The sequence below is a fragment of the Schistocerca piceifrons genome, chromosome 1 (genome assembly GCF_021461385.2).
Source record: "Schistocerca piceifrons isolate TAMUIC-IGC-003096 chromosome 1, iqSchPice1.1, whole genome shotgun sequence".
NCBI lineage: Eukaryota > Metazoa > Arthropoda > Insecta > Orthoptera > Acrididae > Schistocerca > Schistocerca piceifrons.
This window is the reverse complement of record NC_060138.1, coordinates 385927994-385942780: the sequence shown is the minus strand read 5'-3', so window position 1 is coordinate 385942780 and position 14787 is coordinate 385927994. Positions and strand designations below refer to the sequence as shown.

The following is a 14787-nucleotide window of genomic DNA, read 5'->3' as shown; positions in this document are numbered from 1 at the left end:
CCTTTGCCTTTCGCGGGCAAGTGCTCTACCGCAGGAGAACTTCTGTAAAGTTTGGAAGGTAGGAGACGAGATACTGGCAGAAGTAAGGCTGTGGGTACCGGGCGTGAGTCGTGCTTCGGTAGCTCAGTTGGTAGAGCACTTGCCCGCGAAACGCAAAGGTCCCGAGTTCGAGCCTCGGTCGGTGCACACAGTTTTAATCTGCCAGGAAGTTTCATATCAGTGCACACTCCGCTGCAGAGTGAAAATCTCATTCTGGGTATCTTCTGAAACTTCCAGGTCCATCTGTATGTAAGGCATTCAATTATATTTAATTTAGTGTTTTTCATTTTTCAAGCCATCCGATATGGATGGGGGTTGTTAATGCCGGTGTTGTATAATTTCAGCACAGTGGTAGCAAAGCAAGTGGTATTAGTTTCTACTTGTGCAGTATATTACATGTGAAATATTGAGGTGCATAATTTTCCTTCTAATTACAATTTCCCGAAAATACAAACAAATACAAACCCACTTAGACAGCTTCCAACAAAAACTTATTTCAGTGGAATAAAAGGTAATTGGAAATCAACCTTCCCCCACATGCCATGAAACAGTAAGATCTAAAACACTTTGCACCTCAAAATTGATTGTGTCTACGTGCAGTCTTATGCCACATACAAATAGAATTTCACAACTAGCACAAGAAGGCAGAAGCTTGTTGGTGGAGATGGAAGAAAGAAGAAATGAACTTAACTAATTATTCAATGCCATGCAGTAATAAATTCATTTGAGAATTCAGAAGATAAGAAGCTGAGAATTATGTTTATTAATACTGAAACTAAACTGTAGATGTGGGCAATGTGAAATTCTGTGCTTTCCTATGTTTTTCACCTTGAGATCTGTAAGTATAATGCATTTAACTAGCCTGTTCACTGTTTTGTAACATTCCTTTCTTGTCTGGTCCCTAAATGACTAAAAGAATTCAGACCCATGTCACTAAAGGTTCCTTTGTATCTTTCTAGTGACATTTTTTTGTGTGGTGTTGTGTGGTACCCGCAAAACAGACCACTATGCCTGCTCCCACAAGTATTGGATTGAGGGTACCAGAAGGTTCACAAATTGTATTCGAAATTGAATGTCACAAGTGGGACACAGACTTGTAAACCCAGAATTTCCATGTTAGCTTACATAGCTGCGTGGATAAAAGCAGGAAGAAACTCTAATTTATCCATTGGTACAATTCATTAAAACAGTAGCAGAACAGTATTGTGAGACATAATCTTCCATTTACAGTTGTAACACTAAAACCAGCAGCTGAGCAAATGTTAAACCATGATTGTGGTCACAAATTTGTAGCTATCTGTAACAGTGGCAGGGACCGAGCGAGGTGGCGCAGTGGTTAGACACTGGACTCGCATTCGGGAGGACGACGGTTCAATCCCGCATCCGGCCATCCTGATTTAGGTTTTCCGTGATTTCCCTAAATCACTGCAGGCAAATGCCAGGATGGTTCCTCTGAAAGGGCACGGCCAACTTCCTTCCCTAATCCGATGAGACCGATGACCACGCTGTCTGGTCTCCTTCCCCAAACCAACCAACCATCAGTGGCAGGGTCCATACTACATATTCAGTTGTTGAGTAATATACTGTGACATAAATTTATCTGTCTTCACGGTGTTAAATCAACAGAAATTGTTGCAGGGTTCTGCCTGCATCAGCGGCCTCTCATTGTCATTATTGGGCTTTTCCTGCTGCCCTGGAAATGAGACGCCATTGTAAATGAACTTCTTCCGCATGATGAAACATCCAGCATTCCATTCCTCTTGACTGACTGGTCATGTGCATTGGTACCAAGTAGGGATAGGAATGCTTTTGTGAGTGAATAAATAACAGTAATAATATTAACAATAACAGTCTAATAATGAATGAAATTTATTGCATTACAGGAGGAGGCTGGAGATTAAAAATCAGTAAAAATAGGCTGATTGTCCAGTTGGCACAATGCAAAGGATTTTCCTCGCATTTTATTACTGAATTCCATTCTGGTTATTTGCAGAGAAAAAAGAAAAAAAATTGAAGTGATACACATTGGTAGCCCAACAAGATCTGAATCAGCAGACTACCCTTCTCTTAGGTCATGAGATCAGCATGACACCATGGAGAGGAAAGCGGGGAATGGAAAATGAGGGGAGCAATGAAGGGGAAAAGACCAGTTGGTGTGTTGGCAGAGTGTGATGCACAATGATGGTTAAGGGACACAAAGTAAGAGGATGTGATAGGACAGAGGGGGTGGAAACTGTTTGACAGAGGGTGTAGGGGCAGTAGGTTACTGTAGTTTGAGGCCAGAATGATTCAGGGAGCAAAAAATGTGTTGTTAGGATAACTCCCATCTATGCATTTCAGAAAAGGTGTGGATAGATGAGAGAATCCAGATGGATGAGTTTTGAGGCAGCCGTTGAACTCAGGCATGTTGTGATCAGCTACATGTCGTGTCACAGAATGATCCACTGTGCTCTTGGTCACTGTTCGCCAGTGGCCACTCGTCCTGGTGCATTACTGGTTGGTGGCCATACCAGTATAAAAGCCTGTGAAATGACTTTAGCAGAACTGGTATGTGACATGGCTCCTTTCTCAGTTCGCTCAATCTCTTATAGGGAAGGATGAGCCTGTGACAAGACTGGGAAAGGAAGTGCTGCATGGGTGGATTGGGCAGGTCTTGCACCTGGGTCTTCAATAGGGAAACAATCCCCGTGGCAAGGGGCTGAGATTGGTAGTGGTGTGGGGATCGACCAGGATATTGTGTAGTCAGGTGGGCGACAGAACACCACTTTTGGAGGGGTGCGATGGATCTTGGGTAGGATGTCCCTAATTCCAGAGTTGATGATAGATAATCAAAGGTCCCGAGTTCGAGTCTCGGTCCGGCACAGTTTTAATCTGTCAGGAAGTTTCATAGATAATCAAAACCCTGACAAAAGGTGTAGTTCAGTTATTCCAGTCCAGGTTGGTATCAGGTGATGAAGGGGTGCTCATTTGTAGCTGGTTCTTGGGGTTGGTGGGAGGATTGGGGGTGTGTGGGGGATATGGCCCAGGAAATCTGTTGGCAGACTAGATCTGGAGGATAGTGCTTGTCTGCGAAGGACTTGTGAGACCTTCAGCATTCTGGGCGAGGATGTGTCTGTCACTGCAGATGTGCCATCCCTGGGTGTAAAGGCTGTATGGGAGAGGTTTTTGGTGTGGAAGTGATGGAAACTGTCAAAATGCAGGTACTGTTGTTGGTTGGTGCTCTTAATGGGGACAGAGGTGTGGATAGAGCATTCAGACAGGAGGTTGGATTGAGGAGGAACAGCTGAGTCAGAGGGGAGAGAAGGCATTGAGGTTGTGAAGGAAAGAGGATAGGGCATTTTGGTTCTGAGTCCAGGTTACGAATGTACACTATGTGATCAAAAGTATCCGAACACTCCCAAAAACATACGTTTTTCACATTAGGTGCATTGTGCTGCCACCTACTGCCAGGTATTCTATATCAGTGACCTCAGTAATCATTAGACATTGTGAGAGAGCAGAATGGGGCTAAACTAAACTAAACTCCGCGGGACTCACAGACTTCGAATGTGGTCAGGTGATCAGGTGTCACTTGTGTCATACGTCTGTACATGAGATTTCCACACTCCTAACATCCCTAGGTCCACTGTTTTCGATGTGATAGTGAAGTGGGAATGTGAAGGGACCCGTACAGCACAAAAGTGTACAGGCCGACCTCATCTGTTGCTTGACACGAGACAGCCGACAGTTGAAGAGGGTCGTAATGTGTAATAGGCACACAGCTATCCAGACCGTTACACAGGAATTCCAAACTGCACCAGGATCCAAGTCCTATGACAATTAGGCAGGAGGTAAGAAAACTTGGATTTCATGGTCGAGCGGCTACTCATAAGCTACACATCACGCAGGTAAATGCCAAATGACTCCTTGCTTGGTGTAATCAGTGTAAACATTGGAAGATTGAACAGTGGAAAAACGTTGTGTGGAGTGTTGAAACACGGTACCCAATGGGACTATCCGATGGCAGGATGTGGGTGTGGCGAATGCCCAGTGAACGTCATCTGCCAGTGTGTGCAGTGCCAACAGTAAAATTCAGAGGCAATGGTGGTATGGTGTGATTGTGTTTTTCATGGAGGGGGCTTGCAGCCCTTGTTCTTTCGCGTGACGCTATCACAGCACGGCCCTACATTGATGTTTTAAGCACCTTCTTGTTTCCCCACTGTTGAAGAGCAATTCGGGGATGGCAATTGCATCTTTCGACACAATTAAGCTCCTGTTTGTAATGCACGGCCTGTAGTGGAGTGGTTACGTGACAATAACATCCTTGTGATGGATGGCCCGCACGGATTTCTGACCTGAATCCTGTAGAACACCTGTGGGATGTTTTGGAATGCCGACTTCATGCCAGGCCTCACCGATCGACATCAGTACCTCTCCTCAGTGCACCACTCGGTGAAGAATGTGCTACCATTCCCCAAGAAACTTTCCAGCACCTGATTTGAACATATGCCTGCGAGAGTGGAAGCTGTCATCAAGGCTAAGGGTGGGCCAACACCTTATTGAATTCCATCATTATTCATGGAGGGCGCCATGAACTAGTAAGTCATTTTCAGCCAGGTGTCCGGATACTTTTGATCACATGGTGTATCTTCAGTGAACATGAACCAGACCAGGGGTTTGGGGTTTTGGAAGGCCAGGAAGATTTCCTCTATACAGATCATAAACAGTCGTGTCATTTACCCACTCTACTGCAGTTATTGCACAGGTTTTTGTGTTGTTATCACCACCAACCAGCTCTCCACCATGATGAATGGTCACTGCCAAACAGTGGCTAAGAGCAAGGTGGACCAACCTGTGGCTCAACATGCAGCTGAATATAATATGTTTGATTTCAGTGGCTGTTAAAGAACCTGGGCTATCTGCAACCTCCTCTCCATTATCAGCTTTTCTAACTGCACAGCCAGGAGTTATCCTTATAACACATTCACCGCTCCTGAAATCATCCTGGCCTCAACTTATGGTACACCCTCACCCAACAGGTTCACCCTCTGTGTCCTGTCATCTCCCTCATTGTGTGCTGCTCTCTGCCATTGCCTCCACCAGTCTGTTCCATTCTGGCTATTTGCAGAGAAAATAGAAAAAATCTGAAGTGATGAACATTGGCAGCCCAATGTTATATGAACCGACAACTTCCCTTGCCTTACATTACGGACAAGCATGGGCTATTAAGCAAACGGGACACTGTTTTGTTTAGTTCACAACATGAAATACAAACCAGCTGAAATTTAAGTGTAGAATTATCTCTGTAAGGCTGAAGAATTAAATTTATGAACTGAATGACTATTCAGATTATTTCGTCAGTATGAGAAGAGAAGATTACAAAAATTTTGCAGGATCACTCAGCACTAGTCCAAAAGTGAGTGAATGATCACAAGGTGCCAAACATTGTCAGCAAAACTGCCAAGTGTCAGCCACACTAGCAATATAAAAAACTTCATGGACAGCTCACAGTGCCCTCACTACAATCCACAACCTACTCCAAACAGCCCTGTGTGGGCTGATCTAAGGGATGGCTTCAGACAGACAGTACATTATGCCACTGAAAAAATACAAAGGAGTTGCACAGTTATTTTGTTTGGCTTGTGATGAAAGCGTTTTTGAACAAAACAAAAAAATCTGCAAAATGATATTTTCAGGAAGCTGTAAGGTACTGCACACTATTGACCTCAAACTAACTATCTCTATGTACAGTCTTGTGTCACGCACAACTGAGATACCAGGAATACAGCCAAAATGAAGAGATACTATGGATAAAAGACTGATACATCAGTTACACAGAGTAATAAATCAAATTGTGGGTTCACGAGGAAATAAATGTATGATTATTGAAGCAGAAACAAAACAGAAGAAACAGGCAAATCTGCAGTGGTGCACATTCATACACTTTTCATTTCTGGATCTGCTTTATGCAGTACATAGTCACAGGCCTGTTCATTGCTTCTGTGATTTATCCTGTATTGTTTCATATTGATATAATGAAAAAAATGGATTCTTGTCACTGATAGTTGCTTCGAATTTGTTAAGAGACTTGCTCATGTTTTGTTGGTGATGTAAGTTTTTATTCGTGAAGCAAATGACTACGGCTGATCCTGTGAGGTTGCCATTAGATATACAACATGGAGGGTCAAGATTCGCCACTTACTTATGGCAGTTAGCAGCTCTGTTTAAGTAGTAGTGAAAGTAGTAGAGGTGATAAGATACAGCTTTTGTAGCAAAAATGAAACTGATTTCGAAATCAGCAACTGTTTTAGAAAGTGTGCACTTTACAACTGTGTAGACAAGGCACTGCTGTAGTAAATACTCTGTCATTACCAATGTAGTGGAGGTAGGTAGCTCGCTACATGAAAGGTGAGGGTGGAGGTATCTCATATATGAAACATCCTTTTGGAATCAAGAAAGTTTATTATACTAACCCAACGTGATTCCTTAACTGGGAATTAATGAGAATATTCTATCGAGTTGATGAGAAAAGGTCAAGAGAATGAGCAGTATCAATCAGTCCCACACTCACAAATCACTCTTATGAAAACAGAATCAGCAAGCAATGTGTATGATGTTGCAAAGTCTTGACTATGCTGGAGGCAAGAAGAATGCATTTTCGTAGATGGAATCGTACATGATCAGATCTGGTGGGGTGTATTTTTCCCTCTTCTCCTGCTCATGTATATTTTGTAGGGTTTGTGGTAGGTCTTATACCAGCACTAGCAGGAAGTTACATCCCTGGCCGATATAACTGGTCAATATTTTGCCGACTCTAATACACCGCCAGATGAAATTAGTATTAACTTTATCCTCTCTTCTCAGATTAGTTTTTTGGTGGTCTGGATCCTTTCGTGCCACCTCTCTGTCAATCCATCTGCGGTGAAGATTCCTGGAATGTTTCCGCAAGTTGTTTTTACTGTGCTACTAAATAAATAGCCACACTTCTCACAAACGGGGATATATTTTGCCCAACATTTTCACTATTTCTTTTAACAACACAACAAACAATTGCTACAGTAATACCACTCTCTTGAGTACATTCAAAAACATCCATACGTGCGTACTTTAGGACCTGAGAGAGCAAACAAAACACAGATAAAAAAACTACTGCTGTTTAAATGTTCATTATGCCCTTGCTGGTGCGTTGGTTACTCCATGGCTCTTGTATTCAGGCACATGCTGCACCATGGCCCAAATGACTCCCGGATGACCAGTGGTTGCAATACCTTTTTACTGGTCCCCTTCTCACTGGCTCCACCACTGCTCCAAGGTTGCTTGACGCTGAGATGGAACATCTCCACAATGCACTAACGAAGAACAGATATTCGTCCGCCGAAATAAAACGTGCGTTGAGGCAGCCATGCAGAAATCATACTGACGTACAGGCTACTGCAAAATCTAAGGTTTTCCTGCCGTTTGTTAAAAATGTAACGGAAAGAATAGGGAGGATCTTGACGAAGCGGAATATTACCATAATTTACAAGCCCACCAGGAAGATACAGGAATACCTTAGGCCTGCCAAGGACGCTCGCAAACCATTGGAAAAATCTGGAGTGTATAGGATCCCATGCAGCTGTGGTGATGTTTATGTGGGTACCACCAAAAGAACTGTTTCTAAACGTTTGGAAGAGCACAAGGGAAATTGTAGAAGAGGAGAAACGGAACGATCAGCTGTTGCGGAGCATGCTTTCCAGCCAGGGAACCACAATATTCGTTTCGAGGAGCCACAAGTACTAGCGGCCACGAGCGGATACTACGAAAGGCTCTACAGGGAGGCAATCGAAATCGCTAAATACCCAAATAATTTCAACCGAAAGGAGGAGGGCGTCAAATTAAACGGTATATGGATGCCGGTGTTAAAGAAGATGTGTACCACTCGTCCACTACAAGGTGATGGCAACGGCGATCGACGGCGACGGACAGCGGCCAATTGCACTGACGTTTTCAAAACACGTGACGTCACGCCACGGCGCGGGGGCGCGCGGACATGGAATTTAGCGGCAGTCAGTAGCGAGCCAGTGTGTGTGTTGGACCTTCCATCAAGCTACGGACCCCCTTGAAGATGTCTCCCGCAGTCGGAGACTAAACGTTGGGAATCACCACAGAATTCATCAACCGACCACGGCATAACAGCCCGGATAATTATAATGGACATCATCTTTCATTATTATACTGATTATAAACTTTCTAAGTTTCCATTATATTAATATCTAACTCTTCTCTTTTTAGATATCTTAACTCCTTTAATATCCCACCTTCTAAGAGTACGGACTCGTATTGCAAAGCCTTTGCGTGCAATAATGTGGAGGTATAAATTGTCTCTACCACTGCACTGAAATCCTATCACCTCTCTGCTATAAACCATTTGGAAAAACCTCTTGTTATTTATTACCAATTTTAAGAATAATCTATGAATTATCCTTTGAACAAAACTTTTTCTCCCTTCCACCAAAGACCACTTCTGCGTCTCAGTACAGTAATATATATGTGTTTCATTCAGTGTGGTAGTGCCCCATATTAATTCCTATTCTGCTATGGTACAGGTTAATCCCCTTCTTGGTGCCCCTGCCCGCACAGTATAGGTTAGTCTTTCTTAAGTGCGACTATCTGCGTTTTATTTATCATTCCTAATTAGATAGTACGATCCACATTTCAGATATACTTATATCTTCCATTACTGTTTCTTCTACTTTCTCCCATAATACTTTGAGGTTCTCTTTTGATTTCCATGTCTGCACTCAATTTCAGTTGTTAGGTCTTTTGATCACTACCTTCTCCATATCTTAACTCATTTATTGACAACACTGCATGTCTAAGTATTCTTAATTGCACTGTATTCTTTCTTTTGTTCTCTCTTTTCTTAAAACTCGAGCTCCAGTTAGATTACCAATTCAAAAACTTACTGTTTCTACTGCCATCTTCTATTAATCCATTTTCTGTACCTGTACCCTATCTTTCTATTTGTCATCCTATTATTATAGTCATGTCAAATACTATTTAGTACTTGGTTGCTTGTCCTCTCTCCTCTCCTAATTTATCACGTGACTAAATAGATAGATATATAAAACTTTTCTCGTGACCAGTATGTGGGTCACTTAAATAGTATGCTTACAGGTGTGGTCTATCCACGGTCTTAAATGGTCCTGCATATTTCGGAAAAAATTTCTGCTTTTCCATTTTAGATTTGAACTATGATGGTCTTCTTTTACCAACACAAGATCGTTTATTTCAAATGTTGGGTTTATTGTTGTCGTATTACAATTTTGTAATCTTTTATTATCTTATCTACGCAATTGATTTTGTACTACTTTGTCTAAGTTAGCACATTCTTCCTGTTCTACCTCTGGCCATTTGAAGAATTTTAATAGTGGTTCCCCTATACATTTTCTTCGTAGTATTTTTATGGTAGACAATCCCGTAGACAAATGGGATAGTTAATTCAAAACCATTTGAAATTCTGGCACTAATTTTGTCCAAGTTGTATGTCTCAGTGAACAGTAAGTTGTGCATAAACGTTCTATCTCCTTCATAACTCTTTCACACAGATTTGATTTTGGATTATATTTTGATATTGTGACAAGCCTTACATTCTCCTAAGCTAGAAACTCTTTAAATGATTGACTCACAAACTGTGAACAATTATCTGTTAATAATCTCTTAGGTTTTCCTACCTTTACAAAATATTTGTGCATACAGTTTATAACTATCTCTGTGTTAGCTTGTTTAATTGGATATAATGTAATATATTTAGACCAACACTCTAATAGAATGTAAATATATCTGACACCTCTGTGACTTGATGGTAATGGCCAATAAAAATCCGAAGCTGTTAAATCTTGTAAAGCTCTAGGTATTGTAGGATACATTGTGTAATGTGTTCCTTTATTATTTTCCTTCACCTTTTGACAGACTTGACATGTCTGTAGTAATCTGACAACTTTCTTATCTAGGTGTTTAAAATGGTAAAACTTTTATCATATGTTTCATAAACTTCCTTATACCAAAATGCCCATAACCAGAACTGTGTCGTGGTTGTAGAACAGCCAAATCCGGCGCTGAAGTTGAAGCCTACGTATGCTCTTGTGCTGTGCACTGCCGCTGACTGGACAATACAGCACTCTGTACTCGCGCAACTGCTTGCCACTCTGCATTGATAACTCTCGTTGGATCGACGTCTGCCATGTGTGTCATCCCATCGAAACAATTTTTTCAAGTTTTGAACTAATTCTGTGCACTCACTGCTTGTAGTATGTGTGCACTTTCTGCTGCCACTGTCTTCTTCTGTTTCAGATATCCAACAGTAAATTATAGTTTCCATTCATTGTGTGTTTACTAATATTTCTCAGACAATTCATTTAAAAGAAGCTCTGAATTATTTTTGATTTCTTGTTACGTGCATTATAAGGCACTGTTGTTGATCGCTGGTTGCCAGGGGCAACTTCTTTGTCTTCTATTCTTTGGAGTTGTAATTCTGACTCAAATCAATTTTCTACACTTACTTGCTGCTGCAGTCTCTGTTCGCGTTTTCCAAGGTCGCCACATGGGGTGTATTTTTCCCTCTTCTCCTGCTGATGTATATTTTGTAGGGTTTGTGGTGGGTCTTATACCAGCACTAGCGGGAAGTTGCATCCCTGGCCGATATAACTTGGCAGTATTTTGCCAACCCTAATACACTGCCAGATAAAAGTAGTATTACCTTTATCTTCTCTTCTCAGAGGAGTTTTTTGGTGGTCCAGATCTTTCCTTGCCACCTCTCTGTCAATCCAACTGCGGTGAAGATTCCTGGAATGCTTCCGCAAGTTCGCTCTACTGCGCTACTAAAGAAATAGCCACACTTCTCACATACAGGGGTATATTTCTTTTAATAACACAACAAACAATTGCTACGGTAATACTACTCACTTGAGTACATTCAAAAACATCCGTACATGCGTGCTTTAGGACCTGAGAGGACAGGTAAAAAAACTAGTGCTGTTCAAATGTTTGTTACGCCTTACTGGTGCATTGTTTACTCCATGGCTCTTGTATTCAGGCACATGCTGCACCATGACCCAAATGACTCCCACAATCAGTGGTTGCAATACCATTTTTACTGGTCCCCTTCTCCCCGGCTCCACCACTGCTCCACATTCACTGCGTACAAGAAAGGAAAACACACAGTTTTCCTTTCCCACTACATTTATCCTTATTCAACTTACTCACGAGCATCTCTTGTTGACAGCTTTCCAATGGTGTGTTGGGATGTTTACAAATATCCCGAAAGACTACACTGGACATCCACTGTAGCACAATGTTTTGCACTATATTGGATGTTCGAATCCAATCATGCTCAATTCCATCTATGCAAATCAGTTCTTCTAGCACTGAAGTAGCCAAGACTTTGCTGTGTCATAGGCATTGTTTGCCAACTCTGTTGTCATAACAGTGATTTGAGGGTGTGGGAGTGATTGATCCTACTAAATTCGCTTGGCTTCTCCTTGTAAGCTCAATAAAATATTCTGAATAATTCCCACCAAAGCTATCACACTGTGTTAGTAAAGTAAAATTTTATAATTCTAAAAAGGTCATATCGTGCATAAACTACACCTACTCTCACCTTTCACATTGCAAGCTATTTACCTCAGCTACAATTTTTATGGCAATCGGAGAGTATTTGCTGCAGGATTGCCTTGTCCGGATAGTTGTAGAGTGCTTACTTTCTGAAATGGTAGCTGATTTCTAAACCAGTTCCAACTTTGTTACAAAAGCTGTATCTTATCACTTCCTTTCGCTAGTACTTTAAGTGAGCTGGTAGCTGTCAAAGTAAGCAGTGAATCTTAAACCTCCTTGTCATGTGTCTCCTGCCAACGTTGCAGAAATAGCCATAGTCACCTGCTTCACCAAATACCAAACTACATCATCAGCAAAACAAGAGAAAGTCTCTGATCAGACTCAAAGCAGCTGTCAGTGAGAGGAATCTCTATTTTGTATTTTTTGTTTATCATCTCAGTATCAAACAAGACATGATGAATCGTGGAAGCAATGAATGAGCAAGTTACTGTGTATTGCATACGGTAGAAGGGGCGTCATTTTAGAAGACAAAAATAAAATTTGATGATTTTTGTGAGTGAGGTGGTCCAAAAATATGCCTTTTGATGTGTAATATCCTAATTTAAAAGGTTTTTCTTAATTGATAAACATTTAGCTTGGTAAATTTGCACTTGATTATAATGCATATTTAAATTTTCAAGATAAGGGCTCAATTTAATATAAAGCAAAATTCGCTAAAAAATGGTAACAAACTCAAACAATTTTCCTTATCTTCTGTCTTTATTGTCAAACACTGAAAACACATTGTAAAAATATAAAAAGCTTCAGTCAACAATATTCATTAAATCTTGCTCAATTCATTCCTAGAAATCATTCTTCTGTGTGCTTCCTGGCTTTTAATATAGCCTTCTCATTTCTCAGGAGCACACACTTTGCTGGTAGCCTTTGTTCCTTGTTGCACACACCTCTTTATGGACTGTCCATGAAGTGGCTGCTTTTGAATGGGGTACTGGCTCTTGAACAAACTTTTTTTTTTTAAACAAGAAAGTGAAGGGTCTTATACTTTCTTCGACCAGTCTAGTCGATAAGTTCCAAAAGTGAAGTTGTATATGGATTTACTATAGGTATCTTCCTAAGGTGAACATATAGGTCTCCTGGTGTGTCGTTATCTTCATTCCTCAATTCAGTTATCCTCTGGATCCTAGGTTCTCTTTCTTCTTGGTCTTCTGTGCATAAAAGTGTCTGAAGCACCATTTCACTACATGCGAACCATTATGAATGTTGGGTTGTTTGCAAAACTATATCTGCTACTGCCTTCTTCTGGGATTTCAGGAGCTTCAGTTGATACAGAATGCTGTGAGTTCCTTCCCTCCAACAGAATTTCGATATGATCATAAACCGTCAGGGATAGTAAACAGCAACAGTGTATTCCACAAGCAGTTGTAATGTCATGAAGTTGTTGCCTTTAAGGTCATGTTTTCAAAGCCGTGTGTGACAAGTCCTATTTGCAGTTGTTAACCACTGAGAGCAGCTTACAGAACCAATCTCTAATACTGTCATTTAGTTGGAAGTGCACCTTTCCTTGGGGCCTGAGTTGTCACCTAACCATAAGCCTGATATGTAGAGAGATCCTTGAAAACGGTGTCACTTATTGAAACCAGAAGCTGTGGAAAGGAAATTCTGAGAAACGAGAGATTGATTTCAAATTCTGCTGCACTATCAAGCACGGTGCCAAACTTACCACTCCACTTGCTGTGAGACAAAGTTTTTCCATCTAGCAGTTTGATTAAGTAGCTCTCAGAAGAGCACGAACCAACCAGATGAGTTTATGATTCAGCTTTGTCTCAACCCAATGCATGACTACTCCTTTGCAACCAGTGTCAAAATTCATTCAGTCACCACCAATAGTCTGCAAACTTTTACCAACACTGTTTTTTCTTTAAATTCCACAAGATGGTTATCAATAACTTCAGCAGGTTTCCTTTCTGTTAAATCGTTCTCTGAAGTAAAATTGCAAAGACACCCCTCGAGTAAAGTAGTGAAGATATCTTCCACATGGCTGACTGTAAACTTTGTAATGTTCTTGTTTCACAGTACTTGGAAACTGATAACTTCTAACAGTACTTCAGTGGAATCTTGGCGTCCATCAAAGAAGATACATTCAATCTTAGCTATCGTGCATTGGTCATGAAATTATTCATCAAGTAATTATGATACTCTCTTGGGCCCATTTTACTTTATTGTGACCAACTACAAGCCTCCTGTCACCTTCAGTAATTAATCCAGCATCCAATATGTAGCTGTTGTAATGGCAGCTGTAGCACGTAGAATGAAATCATACCTAATACTTCGCAACGCATTGTTGCACAATTATAATGTGTTATACTAACTTATACTTCAAACAGAGGGTACATCAGAATCATCACGATATCTGCCAAGGGTCTTCAGAATCTTCATTTTTAACATCAGCTGCCTCTTCACCTTTTTTTTTTTTTTGGAGAAAAGAATTTCATCTAACTGTAATGTTAAGCATACCTTCATTTTATGCTTATATTCAAAAGTTCTTCTTAATTCATTTTGTTGCCTCTTCTGCTTTTTAATTTGTCTTCTGTGCTAGGGTAGATCTGGTAACCCCATGCGATGCCGTCCAACAGACCCAACTTTCTCTCTTTGACCTATAATAAACACCAGTTCTTTGACAGGGATCGTCATGTCCTTAGAAAAATATCAAGAGATGTGCACCCCATGTTTAAAGTTAGCATCACCTGGACATTGACCCTCAAGTTCTGAACATAGCTTAATCTCACACTTGCAAATAAGGATGTCAAAGTGCTTGTGTAAAGTGCTGTGAAAGTCTCTTTCACTTACACATTTCCTCTGCCCAAGTGATTTGTTTTGGCCTTTTCCAAGTTTTCTTCTGCCCTCTTCAGGACTGTGACTCTAGAATTTAAACTGGGCATCACAAAAAACAATCTGCCAGCCGCCACTTTTCAAGAATGTGTGGATAAATATACTTTACAAGAGTGGCTGCTGGGTGAATTCTGACATTTGGTCCACTCTGCTCTCTTAGCGGAAGTGCATATCTTAGAGCATCATGCAGAGTTGGGAGCTCAGAAAGCAACATTTCTTGACCAGTTCCAATGAAGCTACTCATATGGATGGTAGTTGCCAGCCTTGTCTTCTTTCCACTAACCATGG

At 41.1% G+C, this 14787-nt stretch overlaps 1 protein-coding gene and 1 non-coding gene across 2 annotated transcripts in view; both read left to right on the top strand.

The window, feature by feature from the left end:
* LOC124786882 (kelch-like protein 18) overlaps positions 1-14787 on the top strand; it is a 161046-nt gene that overhangs the window by 43480 nt on the left and 102779 nt on the right. The gene's annotated exons all lie outside the window — the stretch shown is intronic.
* On the top strand, positions 113-186 carry Trnar-gcg. The gene has a single exon. It is a non-coding gene; the product is annotated as a tRNA-Arg (tRNA).